Here is a 17,723-nt window from a genome sequence, read left to right as displayed (position 1 = left end):
GAGGGCACCTAGGTGGTGTCTCCAATTGTTCAAAAATGACAGAGGGATGACTACCGTTACCAACTTGAAATCTAGTTGTAACTGACATGTAAGGATATGTCTTTTCTTAATAGGACAAGAAAAGTGTTTTAGATTTGATGCTCTTACAATCAAGAATAATCACTTGTAAAAGTAGAATAGATGGCTTTTCAAAAATGCTCAAGAATTTACAACACTAGTGACTTGAGCCAAGCAAGCAAGCAAGAAGCTCAATAGCAAATTGCTAGCATAGAACGGTAATCGAATTTTGACAAGTGATCATAAATGATGTTTTGAGACTTACATTTGATAGACTAAACTCATCTTTTCAACTTAGGACAACACCTAACATATAGATTTGAGCCCAAACATAAGAAGGAATGAGGCAACAACACCTTAGAATAGTTAAAGCATAATGTAAACTTAGTTTTGGAATTAAAAAGAACTAGATGATATTTTTCTAGAATATAGGTGACAATGAGACAATATATTATATCATACGACAAAGTATTTAATATGAGGGTGACACTTTTCTCCTGGGTGATAATTCACCGAAGGTGGGGCGACATAGTTTAGTATAGCAAGGCAATAGACCTTAAAACAACAGAGCAACACAATTATTGAAAAAAAGTGTCACACAATATTTCTCTAGAGAGTGTGCAATAAAGTGCTAGTTTTGTGTAAAAAGGACATTTTCAACTCCAAATTATTGTGTTTTGGTTTGACAGTCAAATAGTTTTTAGACCAAACAGTTTTAGATTTCAGTTCGTGTCAAATAACAAGTTTTGCAAAAAGTAGGGGTATTTTAGCATGTCTCAAACAATTGAACAAGGGTCAAAGCAACCTTGTCTATACAAATTTGTGATATTAGAACAACCTTCCTACCAATTTTGTAGAGATGTTTGATTTGTGAGAACATTTAAACAAGTCAACACATTTGAAAACACTTGCCAAGCAATCTACCTAAAAGTCACAGTTTATTACTTGACAACTTGGCCCATGCTAAGTGCTCCTTTGCCTCACACCAAGTGGTTGTCCACAAGAGATATTGGCTTTTCCATGGAAGTGCCATTAGCATAACCAAGGGAACATAGATGGTGAGTGTAAGATCTTGGGGTGATTCGGTTAGTCCACTAGGATCGATCCTTGCACCAAGAAGTTGAGCGGCAAAAAGGGTAGCTTTTAACCTAAGGTGTTTAGAAAGGGATTTTGTTCGTAATGTTAATTTTGCACCCAATTAAGGGTTACCCCACCTTGTGGTGGGTAACAAACCTCGTGGCCACAAGAGCACCTTAAGCGCTCTTGCTTAGCATTTTCCTCATGGTCCCAATGTTACAAGCTAGAGTTGTCATTGCACCAAAAGATCAACCTTTTAATGCTCGATACAAACACTAGACTTATAGAACATAGGAGGTGATTAAGCCATGTCACAAATCTTGAAGGGGAATGTTGGCAGTTAGTCCAAAAATCCCCTCTCAGTGTTACCCAAGGAGATTCAAACCTGTGACCAAGCTGTGATACCATTTGTTACAAGCTAGAGTTGCCATTGCACCAAAATATTGACCTTTTAATGCCTGATACAACCACTATACTTATAGAACACAAGAGGTGGTTAAGCCATGTCAAAAATCTTGAAGGGGAACGTTGGTGGTTAGTCCAGCACCCAATCCCACAAGTAATCACACTAAGAAAAGAAAAACAATATGTCTACCAAGGTTTTGTGTCCTTGATAGCCTTGAGTTTATAGTGGGTTGGAATTGTTGGGTTCGCTTGTCCCCACTTGGGTCATTCCTCTTGGTTGCCCAAGAGCAAGCCCTCTAAAGAATTCTCAAATACACAAAATGGATCAACTTTTGACAGCCAAAATTTTTGATTCTCCTATTCCAATCATTTCGCCCAAACATACCAAGAAGCTTAAATTATCCCCTTGCTTTCAAAATTCAAAGGCAAGTTAAGATTTTTTATTCACTAGATGGGTAAATAACATACTCTCCTATTCCTAAAGAATCTCAATTACAAGTTTAATGTGCCTAAAAAAATTGAAACAAATAGTAGAAAGCCACACATGCAATAAAAGAAAAAAATAAGCAAGATTGCATTTTTATGCTTTGGGCAGCCCTGCAAAAAAATGTTAGTAGCCCTTGTGCATTTGAAGAATTGACATGCATTCTTTTCAAGGAAATTATGCAAATTTTTCAAAGCAACAACCTACAAGCACAATCATTAGCCCCACAAGTTAGTCTAAAAATAGCATGAAATCTACAAATAGTCTACTGTCAAACAATCACATCCCTATAAAATCAAGCAAGCAACAAATAACAACCAAGAAATTGACCGAACAATTCAATTAGCAAGCAAATTCAAGCCAGGAAACTATTTTTTCTGGAAGTTTGTCATGTGATACTTTGTAGTATATTTGTGTGATAGAATTTCCTTGCATTGACATAACTTTCTATACTAGAGTGATAGAGTTCAATATTAGTATACAATACTTTTATAGAAAAAGTATCACACTACAATACTAAAAAACATCACGAGATACTGGAAAAATATCGCCCAAATCTACGACTATAAAAAAGAAGAAAATTTGTGGATATAATGCAAAAAATGTGGAAATGCAGCTAGATGAAGAGCAACACTAAGATGTTATACCCCATGATGGGTGCCAAAAATGTACACCAAGACCCTTTTATCCAAGTGATTCCATGAGTTTAAAATGCTAGATGTCAGCTTAGAGATTCCTATCCATGGAGTGCAAGAAAGTATATTTGATTGTGTGAGGGCTCTCAACTGAACCTTAGAGATACTTTTCTTGCTAAAACCATGGAATGTGAGGTTCTCTTAGAGACAAGATACAATAATGCAAATGTCCACAAAGAATGTCTTAAGAATGCAATGCAAATGTAGGCTAAACTAGTATGGATGGGTAAAATTCAACTATGTTAACAAGAATGAGAGTGTTACAAATCCAACTATTTAAGCTATGTGATCTTATATTATAGTAAAGGAAACTAAGCTATCATGCAACTAAATGAAAATTCCATGGTATGAGAGAATGTAGACAAGAAAATAGAAGTTCTCCATAATAGCTCTCAAGAATTTGAATGATAAACTTGCAGCGTAACAATACACAAGAGTGTGGATCCTTTGACAAGGGGAGAGCTCTTTCTCTTAAAGATGTACGGATGGCGGAGATCAAGATCAAATGATGGATGATCAAGGATGGATTTTGAAAATAGGATTGATCCATGTGCATACACAAATCAACCAATAAACAAAGAGTTGACTTTGCATGAGAGACAAAAGAGTCTTTTCCTTTTAATTTGCAAATTAGAAATAAGACTTTATGTGTGCACATTGAGTGGGTTAGAAGAATGGGGTCTTTTATTTAATTAAAAGGGGACATGTTATTTTAATCAAATAATAAACTTAGGATAGTATGGTTAAACTATAGGTTATAATCAAATTAATCAATTTTAACAATTTGGTCTAAGTATATGATTAATTAATCTAGCTAAAATGCTGAGAAGGGGGCTAATAGTCTAGATGACCATTTTTAGGTGACTACAAGACCAACCACTATCAATTATCCATCTATCACTTTTATTTACATAAGAAATTAGTGTAGTTTTTTCATCTTCATCAGAATCTTCTTTCATAGCAACATAGACTACCTCTCTTAATCATTACTTTCTGATTTAGTATTATTTTCTTCTTCAACAATATAACAAGATTTCTTACCTTTTTCCTTGTAGTCCTTGTTCTTGTTGGAGTATCATTCATCTCTTCTTCTTTTGTACTTGTTCTCCTTCCTTTCATCCTTGTCTTCTCTGTCAGGACAACTTGCAACAATATGACCAACCTTGTTGTATGAAAAAAATATTATGGGAAGTTTATCTTTGTATTTTCCTTTGCCTCTTCAAAATATCCTAGCTATCAATGCTTCAAGTTCATCAAGTTCATCATTAGAAGTATCACTGCCACTTTTCACATGTTTTCCTTTTTCTTTCTTTCTTTCTAATAATTAGTTGTGATTTAAAAATAGATTCAATAGTAACAGTAGTGTAATTATGAAAATTAGACTTCTCAAAAGCACTAAGCCTACTAATTACACCTTCTATGGTTAGGGCATTATCTGGTGTACATCTTAGTTCTTGTATTGTAGAAACCCTAATAGCATAGATATGAAGTAGAGTTCTCAATACCTTACTGATAATTATTTCATTTAGCTCCTCTAATAGCATTGAAAAACTCTTTGATTCTTGTATAGTACTAAACTATGTTCTCACCTTGTGTCATTCTCATTTCATCAAACTTACCTCTCGAACTTTCTGATTTGGCTCTTAAGACATTATCATCTCCTCCATAGATGGTCTTCAATTTATCCCACATTTCCTTTGAATTCTTGGACTCTTTTAGGTCATAAAACTCAACATAGCTTAAGGCTGAAGCAATCTCCAACATTGACTAATTGTGTTCTTGTTTTTATTTTAGCTGTTGAGCAGTTAGAGGGACTGTTGTAATGTCCACATATGCATTGTCCAAAAAATCCAATGCAGAATCACTAATACTATATATGTGTAGTCTCATCAACTTTTGTCATGCAGGAAAATTTTCCTTGTTCAACTTTGGTACCTCTCTTTTGTATGCCATGATCTTTAGCTTTGAGTACCTTCAAACTTCTCTCTACAAGCACCAATGCTCTGATACTAATTGTTAGAATATTTAGAATAACTAAGAGGGGGGAGGTGGTAAATTAGTTATCCAAGGTCTAGATATACTAATTCAACAAACAAACAATTAAACAACTTTAAATCTTATAATTGCATTGGTTGGTTTCTACTATAGACTTTCAATAACATTAACTATTTGTCCATTGTTCTAAAAGAATAGATTTACAGAATGTAAACATTAATTAGTAAAACATCATAATAACATCCACACAAGTTTGACACTAGGATTTAACATGGGAACTTGATTTTGGAAAACCCATCAACAACATGTCACCAATTTTCCCTCTTCTAAAGTGGGCCATTTTAGGAGTCAACCCTGTTAAAGGTTACAATAGACATTGTTAAATGTGAGCTTGTTCAAGGATTTAATCACCTTGTTAGGAGTGGTCTTGTTAGAGGACTTTAGAACATTCCATTAAAATGTCACCCTATTAAAAGATTTACATAGACTATTAAGTCACCATGATTTCTAGGTCAACCTTGATTACAGGATTTCAAATATTGTTCACAATGGTTAAAAAGTAACAACAAATTTGATCTATTAAGTACACAACTCACTTTGCATGTATAGATCTCTTTCCAACTCTCATGTAATTATTTGCTATCTAGCCTCCATTATCATCTCAATTTTTGATTCACTTGGCAACTCTTCAAGAAATCACCCTTTACTTCTTCTCAAATCAATTCAACCTTTTGCTTAGATCTGCCAATCAACAACATCAATCATAGCTTCAACTTCACTAGTATCTACATACAGATACATACATAAATGCACATTGTAATTTCATGTCTTACCTCCTTAAATAGGTAATTCTAAACTTTTTCCACTTAAACAACACTATAGATCTTAGGGTTTACGATTAGATCCATCAAATACATTGTATCTGTTTGGCATTCTATTTTTCCCTTCTTTTCTAGAAACTTCTCTTGAATTCATCTCTTAGGTCATTTACCTAACCCTCTCCTAGAATTAAATGATCTAACTCCTCAATCCTTATCTTCAACATGCTTTCCATATCCCAAGAAATCAACTTAGTCAACTAGAAATTATGATTCCTCATAAATAATTAAAATGTTGTTCCTCAAACAACACTATGTTTTGATACTCATTCATCATTGGGTTACTTAGTTGCTATTAAACTTCTCATTTGGCACATACATTGTCACTCGGTCGATACTAATGCTTGGTCAACACTAACTTCGTTCAACACTTACCATGGCTCGGTTGACACTAGCATTACTTGACATATATATCAAAATTATTTGATCTTCTATTTTGTTTCTCAGTCAAGTCTATACATTTGATCTATCTTTGTTCTTACTTTCAAGACTTGAACATTACTGTCTTCTCCTTTTGCAACATGATTTAAACAATCACTTTATCTCATCAAAGTCCAACTAATCAAATGTCCATTTGTAGTTTCCTCTTCATAACTCAACCTATTCTCTAGATTCTTTTGTTATAAACAACTTCTCAAATCCTCTATATCAATCAAATAGATATGACATTTAGATCAGATAGAAAACTATATTGTCAATAGATTTAACATCAATGACAACATAACAATTATTTTAATGTAACTTCCAATAGATAATGATTACATTTTGTTTGAAATACAACATGATCTAGGTGAGATTCCTCTTTTTTTGCATGATTATCTCAGATTATTTGGCTTTTTTGAGTATCTGTCAAAGGTAATAGATGGTTGAATATAGAGCCCATTTAATGATTTCACTCTAGATGTAGTTGTAAGAGTCTATCCTTTTCTTTTGATTGTGCCAATATCAACCATTTTTTTTTGCAGCATGAGCCCTTAAGAGTTTTGCATAGTAATAGTTTATGACATTGTCATTGAAAGTTGTATTCAACTACCCAAAGTGATAGGTATCATCAATACACTTTTAGGATATTCATAGATCCATGGTGGCCCATTATAATTCTTAAAATGTACCACAAAATACATGGGAAAATCTAGAGTGAGACATTAGATAAATTAATGGATTTAATGATCTCAATGGGGAAGGTCCCTCATAAAAAAATTACTTTAAATGTAGAAATTTTTCTTCAACTTTTTGCTGAGAACGATTTATATTTTCATTTTGTACAATTTCACTATCATGTTTTCCAATTTGAGTGTTATGCAAGTGTTTCTCTAACTCACACACTCTCTCTATCTACCTTCTTATCCATACCTTTCACCTCTCTCTATCTATATTCTATATCCTATATTTCTGTTTAGTCTACTCTCTCTCTCTCTCTCTCTCTCTCTCTCTCTCTCTCTCTCTCTCTCTCTCTCTCTCTTTATTATTCATTTTACTCACTTTCTCCATCTCTTGACATGTCCAACACATCTTTTTGGGATCAATAATTCAAAATCCTCTCTCCCTCTCTCTCTCTCTCTCTCTCTCTCTCACACACACACACACACACACACACACAAAATCATCTCCTTATAAACTTGAAAAAAAATGATTACACTTAATGAGTAATAGGAGTTGGGGTGGGTTGAAAAACACATTTAATTTGACTCTCTCAGTGACAATGTTTCATCTTGTCCCCTAACCACACTTATGTCACTCATGGCCTTTTCTACTATATCTTTAAAACAAACAAAAAAATAATCTTAATATAAAATTCTTATATTGGCTCTTATATAAATCCAAAAAATAACATGTAGAAAAATCAACTTCTACTCTTTTTTAATTCACAACAAATATATATTAATAATTTTTTAACTTTTAAATAAATCAAATAATTTCAATCCTAAATGTTTTGATTAAGTAAAAATAGGTTTAAAGGACCTGAAACCTTTAACATAGGAACATATCAACAATATTAGAGAAGCCTAGAAGAACTATGCATCAACACCTAAGAAAATAACTATATAAGACTAGAAGCCTTAAAACAACTAGTAGGAAAAGACAACAAAAAGAAAGCAAAAATACAACACAAAGGTAGCTATAGGGTCTTCAGTAAATCAAGCAAAAATACAACACAAAAGAAACTACATTGTCTTTAGTAAATCACCTACCTGGTCTGCAAGGATGTTCATGTTATCCACAGAGGCCTTTAGATCATCCATTTCTTTGGCTTCCATGACCTCGATATTTTTTGAGTTAGCCCTAGTACACTTGCTTGGTCCATGGTCATCTTTCATGTCCTTGGAGCCTTGGCCTTTCCCCTATTCAATTTTTTTTAGTAGAGTATTAAAGTTGTCTGCCACAATCTTTAGAATAGAATGACTCTAGTCAACAAGTTTCGTAACCATCTTCTCCGTATTGACCACTCTGTTATCCATACCATCCAACCTTTTCTATAAATAATTAATCAGCTAATCCAAAGCTTTAATCTTGGCTTCTAGGGGTGGAACTCATTTTCATAAGATTCTTATCTTCTTCATCATTAACAATTACCTCAAAAAGTCTATCAATATGTTGTCCTAGAGTTCTCTCCCCTCTAGTAGTTTTGTTGAGCTAATCAAACTCTCTTGAAATTTCTTGTATCTACCGCTTCAAACTACTAGTGTCCTTCTTCATTAGCTCTAGATTACCAAAGACCCCCTTCCAATAACCCTGGTCATCATTGTCCTTGTTATGAATTAGGTAATCCTCATCCCTTCCCAAATTGTCTCTTTCATTATCCAACTCCTTAGGCCCTTTGTCAGCAACCTTCCCTTGAGAAAGCACATTCTTTCCTTTCCACTCCATCCTCTTAATTAGAGGTTCATAATCATAAGGTACATTTCAAACCTTATCCGTATTCTTCCCCTTGTTTCTTTTAACAATACCAAAAATGCCTTTTTTCCCATTACCCTCCTCCAACTCCTCTTCAGACTTTGTATCCATCTCAGAATCAACATCCTTAATCTTCCTTTTCTTCACAGACTAGCTCTCAGGATCAAGATTTTTCCTCTTCTTATCTTCTATCTCAGCTACCTCATCCTTTGTATCCTCATCAAAGCCCTCATCATGTTCACTCTCCTTAGTCTCATACTCCAAATTTTTTTACTATAACATGGCCTATCCAGTTTTTTGAATTTGAGAAGATTCATAACTAGAACCATTAAACCCTCATGACAGGCATGGTCACCCTCAGGATCATTCTGAGTATCTAAAATTGTATTACCCAAAGATTGCCTAAGGTAGAAGGGGAGATTAAGCCTAACCCTATGCCTTCAATGGTTTACCAACATAGAATAGTACCCAAATATCTTAGTAAAGCTTCCATCTAGAGTTAGGTATTCAATCACCACAAACATGACTAGCCTCTAAGGATGAGAAATGGAACCAGGGCTAAAATAAGAATTACCAATTTTAACCAACCTATTCTGCTCTTTAAACATATCTATGAATTCTTCCATTACCCGATTAAAAAGCTTCCTATCCCTATAGAATTTGATTCCATCTATATCGAGACACATAGCTTACACAATGATGTCCTCTATAACCTCCATTATTTGATTACCCATCAAAATACTACCATCCTTCTAGTTCTTAATAAATTGGTGGGTAATGGAAGGGTTGCTACCCTTTAACTTCTCCATGAAGCTTATGAAATTCCCCAATTTTAGAATTTCCCAAATATCTTTCTTCTTCTTCTAGTCCTTGCAACTAGCTGGCTCAACCCTCTTTCTCTTTCCTCCCATCTTCTTCAAGCTGTAGTAGAATCTCACAGTCTTAGCATAAATAGATAGAAAGAAAAACCTAGTGTCGATATCACAGTAAAGGTTTTTCTTCAAATAAACAAGCCCACAATTCATGTGGCGATGAATGAATTCTCTCTTCAAAACTAATCATAACCTGCCACTCCTCGATCCTACCAAAATCATAATTAATCCTTATTTCCATGTTGATCATTAATAATTTTTTTTTGCAGACTTCTAACCTTTTCATACTCAATCAAGGATAGCCCATTGGTAGGAATACTATCACCATGATTCTGAACCAACTTATCATGGCTTTTGCATGCTACATTCATAGCCCAGTTAGCAACATGGTTTGTTTCTCTATAGTTATGAGTGATAACACAATTCTCAAATGAGTTAATTAAGCAAATAGTCTTGCATATAATATTATGAATTTTCCAAGAGGGATTATTAATTTTATTAAGATAATTGATAATATTAAGGGAGTCCCCCTCAAGCCAAATCTTTTCTAAATTCATACTCTTGGCATAACTAAGACCATAGAGATTTGCACTAGCTTCCACCACATGATTCATTTGTTCCCCAATAGGGATGACCATTACACCCAAATTGTCCCCATTCATATTTATGATGATGACACCACAACCCACTATCCCTAGGTTGCCCTTTGAGGCCCCATAAAAATTAATCTTACACTAGCCATGTGGAGGACAATCCCACCTAGCTAAATTCCTAGGGTTATTACCATTCTGGATAATACTTAACCCTTCCAAGTTCCAATTTTGAATCACTTTTCCTTCCCATTCATTCTAATTTTGGTGACCTTTCCTAATAGTCCTAATATTCTCTATCACCAAATGCTTAATCTTATGGAACAACTAGGCATAATTAGTCTCCTTACCCCTAAACACCCTATCATTTCCTTCCTTCCACACAGCCTAGCAAAGAAACAGGTGGATGAAATACCATAACCTCATAATCAAGGTATTATGAAAACAAAACTTCCATTATGTAAATAACTCTTGAATACTGATGGGGGAAACCCATTCCATATCCAATGTACCACAGATCCTTTCTGATAACCTTCTAGTATAAGAACAATGAATAGTTAGATGATTAACCGACTCTTTCGCTTCCTTGCAAAGATAACACTTGCTGACAAGACTCATACCTGCCTTCATCAATTTCAATCCTAAATGTTAATAAGATAAATAAGGAAAATAAAAGTAATGTAATAGTATGCTACTATTAATCAAAGTGAATAAACAACTATTTTACTTTCATCTAGAAGTTTTTAACAAACTAATTTATCTTAAGAACAAGTGACCAAGAGAACACATCTCCTCACCTTATAGAAGTCTTGATATATGGAAAAACATTATAATTACCTTTTTTCAATTTACAACTTCCAATCCTAGAACAAAACAAAAAAATTGTAAGGTCCTCCACTGCTTTCAATTTATAACTTTTAATCCTTAATTAAAAGAATACTTTTCTACTCTAGGTTAAATGTTTGGATTATGGATGTTCAATGTTTGGATTGTGGATTAGGTCCTCCTTTTCTTAATTGGTAGCTCCCAACCAAAGTAATTTTGAATTTGAGTAATAATCTATTATAGACATTGAGCCTTAATATCCTTAACATTAGTTCTCTAAATTATTTCTTATTTGTAATTTTTGTGCACATAATTAAGAAATTAAGAAATTAGATCATTATTTAAATTATATATATGTCTTTTAATAAAAAATAGAAAAATGTTACTCTTCTAGAATAACTATATATTTGTATATTTTATTTGTATAATTTTAAAACAAAAATAAAATGAATATCTACTTTTCTCATCATTTTATTTCGCTACCATGTTTCCTAACTTATTGTCAAAACTAATTGAATATTTTATTCTCTAATATAAATAGTATCAATAGATTTAATCTTGGTTAATATTATATTAGATTAGCGAAGTGAAACTCTTCTCTATTTGTTTGAAGCTAATGCTTGAATTAAAAATAGAGGAAAGGCTTGTAACACCTTCTATTGCTTCCATCTACAAGTTCCACAAGAAATTGGATTCCTATCTCAATTAGGAATAGCATTACACGAGTGCGTACACTCGATGTAAAACCAAGGCACACCAAGTATGTATACATCCCAAGTGCCAGGACATCACACACCGATGCTTTGCCACTACTGCCTAAGCAACATTACACCATGGTTGCACTATTCTATTGGAAATATTTAGGACTAACAAGGTTACTAAGAGGGGAGGGGTGAATCAGTAAACTTTTAATAAAATTTAAACCAATTCAGCATAATAACAAATTCACCATTCATTCATCTACTTTACTATATGCATGAAAAGATTAACACACTGATTTGGTGACCCAGAAACCTTTCAATTTGAAAGTAAAACTGGGTGGGGAAGATGCCCACGAAACTTCAATACTGCAGTATAAAGTTGGCCGGTTAAGGCTTACAATGATCACTTCTGGTGATCTGCCCTATTAGGAGCAAGTAGGACTGCTAGATCCACCTTGTTAGAGGATTTACAAACATACAATGAACTATGCACTCTGTTAGGAGATTTACAAAAGACTTCTAAGTCTACCCTGTTAAAGGATTTACAAACTAATTCACCTGTTAAGATGAAGCAGTGGATCTGCTTGCAACTGGTTTGCTGATTAGATCTTATGTACTGATCACTTGATGTGATGGATATATCTTTGCTGCTCCTTGATAACCTTGCTGAATACTTTGCTGTTGATTCTCTTTCAATTCCCTCAATTACATTCTTACTTCACTCTATTGCAAATGGCACAAGACATTACATATATACCATTCCAATATTTACAGCAACAAGTTCGACTGAACACAAGTGGACAAAACATTACCGAGTCGGCCAGATAGTAGAAAACTCAGGTTCCTCAAACTCACTCGGTGACCTTCTGACACTTGGCATCCACTGCAATACACTGCATTGTCATGTACTCGGTAAGAGCAGAGGTATGGTCCATACTAATCATTCTGAGTAGCTTGGAACTTGGTAACCATTGGTGACTTGGTAAACATTGTGTCACTCGGTAGAAACTAACTCCGACGATTCACTTGGTAAGCACTGAATACTTCTTTTACCTTTCTGTCTTGGTAATCATTGAAACATTCATTTACCTTTCTGACTCGGTAAACACTAAATCCTTCATTTACCTTCCTGACTCGGTAAATACTAAATCCTTCATTTACCTTCCTGACTCGGTAAATATTAAATCCTTCGTTTAACTTCCTAACTCGGTAAACACTACTGAACATACTTGGTAACCAACGAATGCTCGGTATGAACTGTAAACTGAGTGATGGACTCGGTAAGCATTCAGAATCAAATAAGTGTTGTAACTAATGATAAATGTATCATTATTCCAACATGTTCAACATACCTGGATGGAATGCGGGTGATTCTCGGGTATGCCCAAGGTGTGCACAGGGTATGTCCACTAGCAACATGAAAAAAAAGTTTTTTAATATTATATTTTATTGTTGTTTATTACATGGTAACCCTACTTGGGTGTGGGTTTTATGAGGTCACTTTCAAGGTTTAATAAGGCCAAACCACCTCGTTTGCATTTCATTCTTTTGAAGTAGCAAGGAGCAAAGTGATAAAAATATATTAGAGGAGTTTTGGAGAGCTTAGTGAGTGATTTTGAAAGGGATTGCTAGATCAAGAGGAGCAAGAAGATTTGATTTTGCAAGTGATTCATCAAGCTCAAGGTAGGTATTTTAATTTACTATTTTTTTTAAATTTATAAATTTAGATTCTAATTTTTTTTTTACTTGCAACTTTGCATTTAATTTTTTAATGTTCCATTCTTGAATCTTGTTGATTCTAGATAGTTCTATGTTATTGTATTTTATAATTTCATTATTAATTTTGTTCTATGATTTTTATTTTTGTTATTAAAATAGGTTGAAACATATTTAATTCACTATTTTAAAATTTTCTAAAGTTTTAAGTAGGTTGAAATTGGTTTGTTTTAACGTTTTAGTTTTTAAAAATAATTAATTAGGATGAAATGTATCATAATTCATAATTATTTTCTTTTTGTGAAATGCATATTCTACTTTCTAAATAGCATCTAGTCAAAGTGTAGAAGAGACATAAATTAATGGGGAAGTGTATCTAAATATGAACCCGAGGGAAGTGATCATGGGGCTGATGTAGATGAATAGTTTGATTAAGAGCCTCCTTATGTTGCACCAGGGGTGTCTTCTATTGATTTCCCTTAAGAGGTTTTGGCAAAGTTTGTTAGGGATCATTTTGATCCAAAGTCTCCTCTAAAATAATTTACTATGGGAATCATAGTCCCCACATTGTGTTGGTACACATAAATGGAAGTATAATATGTGTGGTGCAAAATGGCATGGAAACATTATGAGAGTTAATGAACACATTCTTTTTTGGATTGGGTATGGTGTGAACTCATGCCTATTCTTGGCAAATTTTTATAATGTGAAATACAAAATTGAGCTAAACAAACTATGGGGCATTCCTAATGATACTTATGCCCCAGTGCTTAAATCTTTGACTTCTAGGAAACAAGAATAGAATATACTATAGTTATAGGGGCAGTGAAATATAGGTAGATGTATCTTTCATTAGAGACAAGGGACTACATCACCTACACCATCCATTCCTTCATCTATACATAGTTCAACAGGGCATAGCAACAAGGAGAAACAAAAATCAAGTGCAAGTCCTAGTGGTATTAATTATGTTGCTTAGTTACTTAACATGCACACAATGGATCATATGGATTATTTCATTGGTCATATCTTCTTTGTCAATAGCATCCCAATGTATGTGGCTCAATCTCCCTATTTTGTGAGGATGATGTCCATTATGGCGAAGGAGGGAGGGCCATCATATTTTCCACCAAGTGAACACAAGTTGAGGACCATGATGTTGGATAGGGCCTATGATAGGGTTGGTCTCTTGATGGAGCAGATGAAGGCATGTTGGATTGAGTCAAGCTACAACATTATCATGGCTGGGTGGACAAACATTAGTGATCATCCACTCATCAACATTATGGTCACATGCACCAAGAGCCCATATGTTTTGAGAAAAGTTGATTGTTCATGGCATTATAAAGATGTTGATTTTTAGTTTCATGCGCTTAGGGATGTTATTGAGGAGGTTGGGCCACAAAATGTGGTCCAAGTTGTGATAGATGTTTCACACATGTGCAAAGTTGTAGGGAGGTTTGCTAAGGCATCCTATAGGCATATTTGGTACTGGACTCCATGTTGTATGCATGCCTTGACCAATGCACTCAAATCCATGGGGAAGATTGATTAAATTAGATGGGTGGTTAATGATGGGAGAGAGGTGTAGATGTTTATCTACAATCACCATGCATCACATGCATTTTTAAGGTCTTCACAAAGAAGTAGTTCTTGAAACTAGTTAAGACCAAATATGCCTCATATTACATTCTCTTAGAGAGAATGATAGAGTTATAGAGTCATTGCAAATAATGGTTATGATAGAATAATGGAATCGATGACCTAAGTACAAAATAGAGAAAGGGAAGAGGGTGAAGGAGATAGTGAAGAGTAATCAATTTTGGAGTGATGAAAAATACATACTCTACATCATTATTCTAATGTTCCAAGTGATTAGATATGGAGATGAAAATACAACTAACCTTGGAGAGGTTTTGAATGCATTGATTCCATGCTTTGGAAGATAAGGGTTGTTTGCATAAGAGGGACCCACTCTAGTATTCTATACAAAGCACATTCAACCTATCATTCACCACAAGTGGTTGAATTTGAACACTCCTTTGCACACAGTTGCCTATGCATTGAACCTAAAGTGGTACTTTCCTAGGCCTGATAAAGTCATCCCAGTTCAAGATTATGAGGTGAATTTTGGGTTCTTTTAGTGAATTTCTAAGATGTATGATAATGAAATAGCTACTAAGATTCACATCGAGTGGTTGGAATTCTCCAGTCTTATAGTTAATCCTTAGTTCTTGATTTAGTGTTCTAAATTCTCTATATTTATAAGTTATAATTTCTTTATTAGTATTATTTATAATTTATAACTTATTTTAGTATTGTGTTGTAAACTTGTAACTTGTAGGATACTTGAATATTGCAAAGGTGGATCTCAAAACTACAACATACAAGAATCCCATTTTGTGGTGGAAATATCATTGATTATAGAAGTCAAAGATCATGTCACTAGCCATCTAATTCCTTTTCAAAGTTTGTAGTTATACCTCTTTATAATCTAACTTTAAGAGTTTTAATTTACTAATTTATGATTTATGATATATCATTTCACACAATTAGATGAACATTTATTTGTAACTTTCAACTTTGGTATCTTAGGTTTTTAGCTCCTCAACTGTAGAGAGGAACTGGTATACCTATAGCTTCATCCACTATGTTAAGAGGAATATACTTATCTCTAAGAGAGTGGAGATTTTTTTTTGTACATGATTTGTTGTGGATCAAAGATCACAAGATACATTAGTACAAGGAGAGCCCAACAACATGATGGGATGTAGAGCTAAAGGATGCAATTTAGATTGATGAGGATGTTGATGTAGTAGAAGATGATGTAGGGCTAGATGAAATTCCTTTGGAGGATCTTACCCATGAGGATTCTAGTAGTTCTAGTGATGAAGACTTCAGTTTAGGTGATGATTAGAGATCCCCCACCCTTACATTCTCATTATTGGCATTATATAGTTTGTACTCACTATGATATGGACATGATACATTATTTGATTTCACTATTTCATTCTAATCCACTCATTTTAATTATGAGCATATTTATTAAATATCATATTTGAACAATGAATTTTGAATCTTTCATCTTTGTCATTTGAGAGTCAATGATTGATATACATAGTACTATGTATGATTCATATTTTTCATTTATCATCATGTTTAATGTTATTAATGTTACAAATTACTATGAGTATGTTTAATGTTACTAATTCCAATAGTCATTGGTTATTAAGTTTTAATTTTGAAGTTTAAACTTATGGTTTGTGAATCACATTTCAATTTTATATATTCAACTATATTTTGTATGTTGTAATGAAGTATCATTTCATACATAACATTTCAAGTCATAGATGTATACTATGAAACCTCCTCCCCTCCCCTCCCCTCTACTCATTGTAATCATGACCATCTTTATTAAATATCATATTTGAACAATGAATTTTGAATCTTTCATTTTTTCATTTGATAGTCAATGGTTGATGTACATAATACTATGTATGATTTTCATTTTTCATTATGTTTAATGTTATTAATGTTACAACTTACTATGAGTATGTCTAATGTTACTAAGTTCAATGGTCATTGGTTATTAAGTCTCAATATGGTTTGTGTATCACATTTCAATTTTATATATTCAACTATATTTGGTATGTTGTATTGAAGCATAATTTCATAAGTAGCATTTAAGTCATATATGTATACTATGTAACCTCCCCACCTCATCCCTTCCCCTCTGCATCCTCACCATCCCCCTACCATCCCCAAATGGAGGCCCTTTTTTCCCACACCTAAAACTCATCCCAACATCCCCCCGCATCGTTGCATCCGCCACATTGGTATAACATTTATTAGAAATGAAGTAACATCACTATTAAAGAACATTGAATTGCATATAGTTTTAGATGAAAATTTAAATTACTTTTCTCTAGTACCTATCCATTACAATTACAATTTATTACAATTAAGAATATATAGAATTATATTATATGATTTTTACAACTATTCTCAAAGTAAGAAAAAATTCCTTAGGAGTTATTTTTAGGCTTATGACTATATAGTGAAATTTACCATGTTAAACTACCATTCAAGCTACAATGTCTTATAATATGGAAGGAGTTTAGAAATAATTTACATGTAGAAGACAATGTGAATGGTGGAAAATGAGACAATGTTTGAAAATGCAATGATGGAACTGTTACAATAGTAAAAATTCTAAGCGTTGATGTCTTATTTTGATGCAATCCACTATCCTTCAGGGCAAGAAGCTCATTGATTGGCTACTAAGTATTTGGTGAGGCCACTAAACATGTAGTACTTCTAAGACCAAGATACATAGTAACATTTGATGTTGCCTATCTATCCATTCCTTAAACTTGGATCTAGTTGGGTTAACATACAAAAAATTAACAAAAAATGTCATTAAAAGTTACAAGTATAAAATCATTGGACCAAGTTTCACAACCTATACAATTTTTTTTTGGGTTAAGTTTTGTAAGGTCCAAATTTGTGAATAAAATAACGTTCACTCTAAAC

Source organism: Cupressus sempervirens, chromosome 4 (genome assembly GCF_028749045.1).
Source record: "Cupressus sempervirens isolate cs-2001-9-10 chromosome 4, ASM2874904v1, whole genome shotgun sequence".
Taxonomy (NCBI): domain Eukaryota; kingdom Viridiplantae; phylum Streptophyta; class Pinopsida; order Cupressales; family Cupressaceae; genus Cupressus; species Cupressus sempervirens.
Note: the sequence above shows the minus strand (reverse complement) of the source record.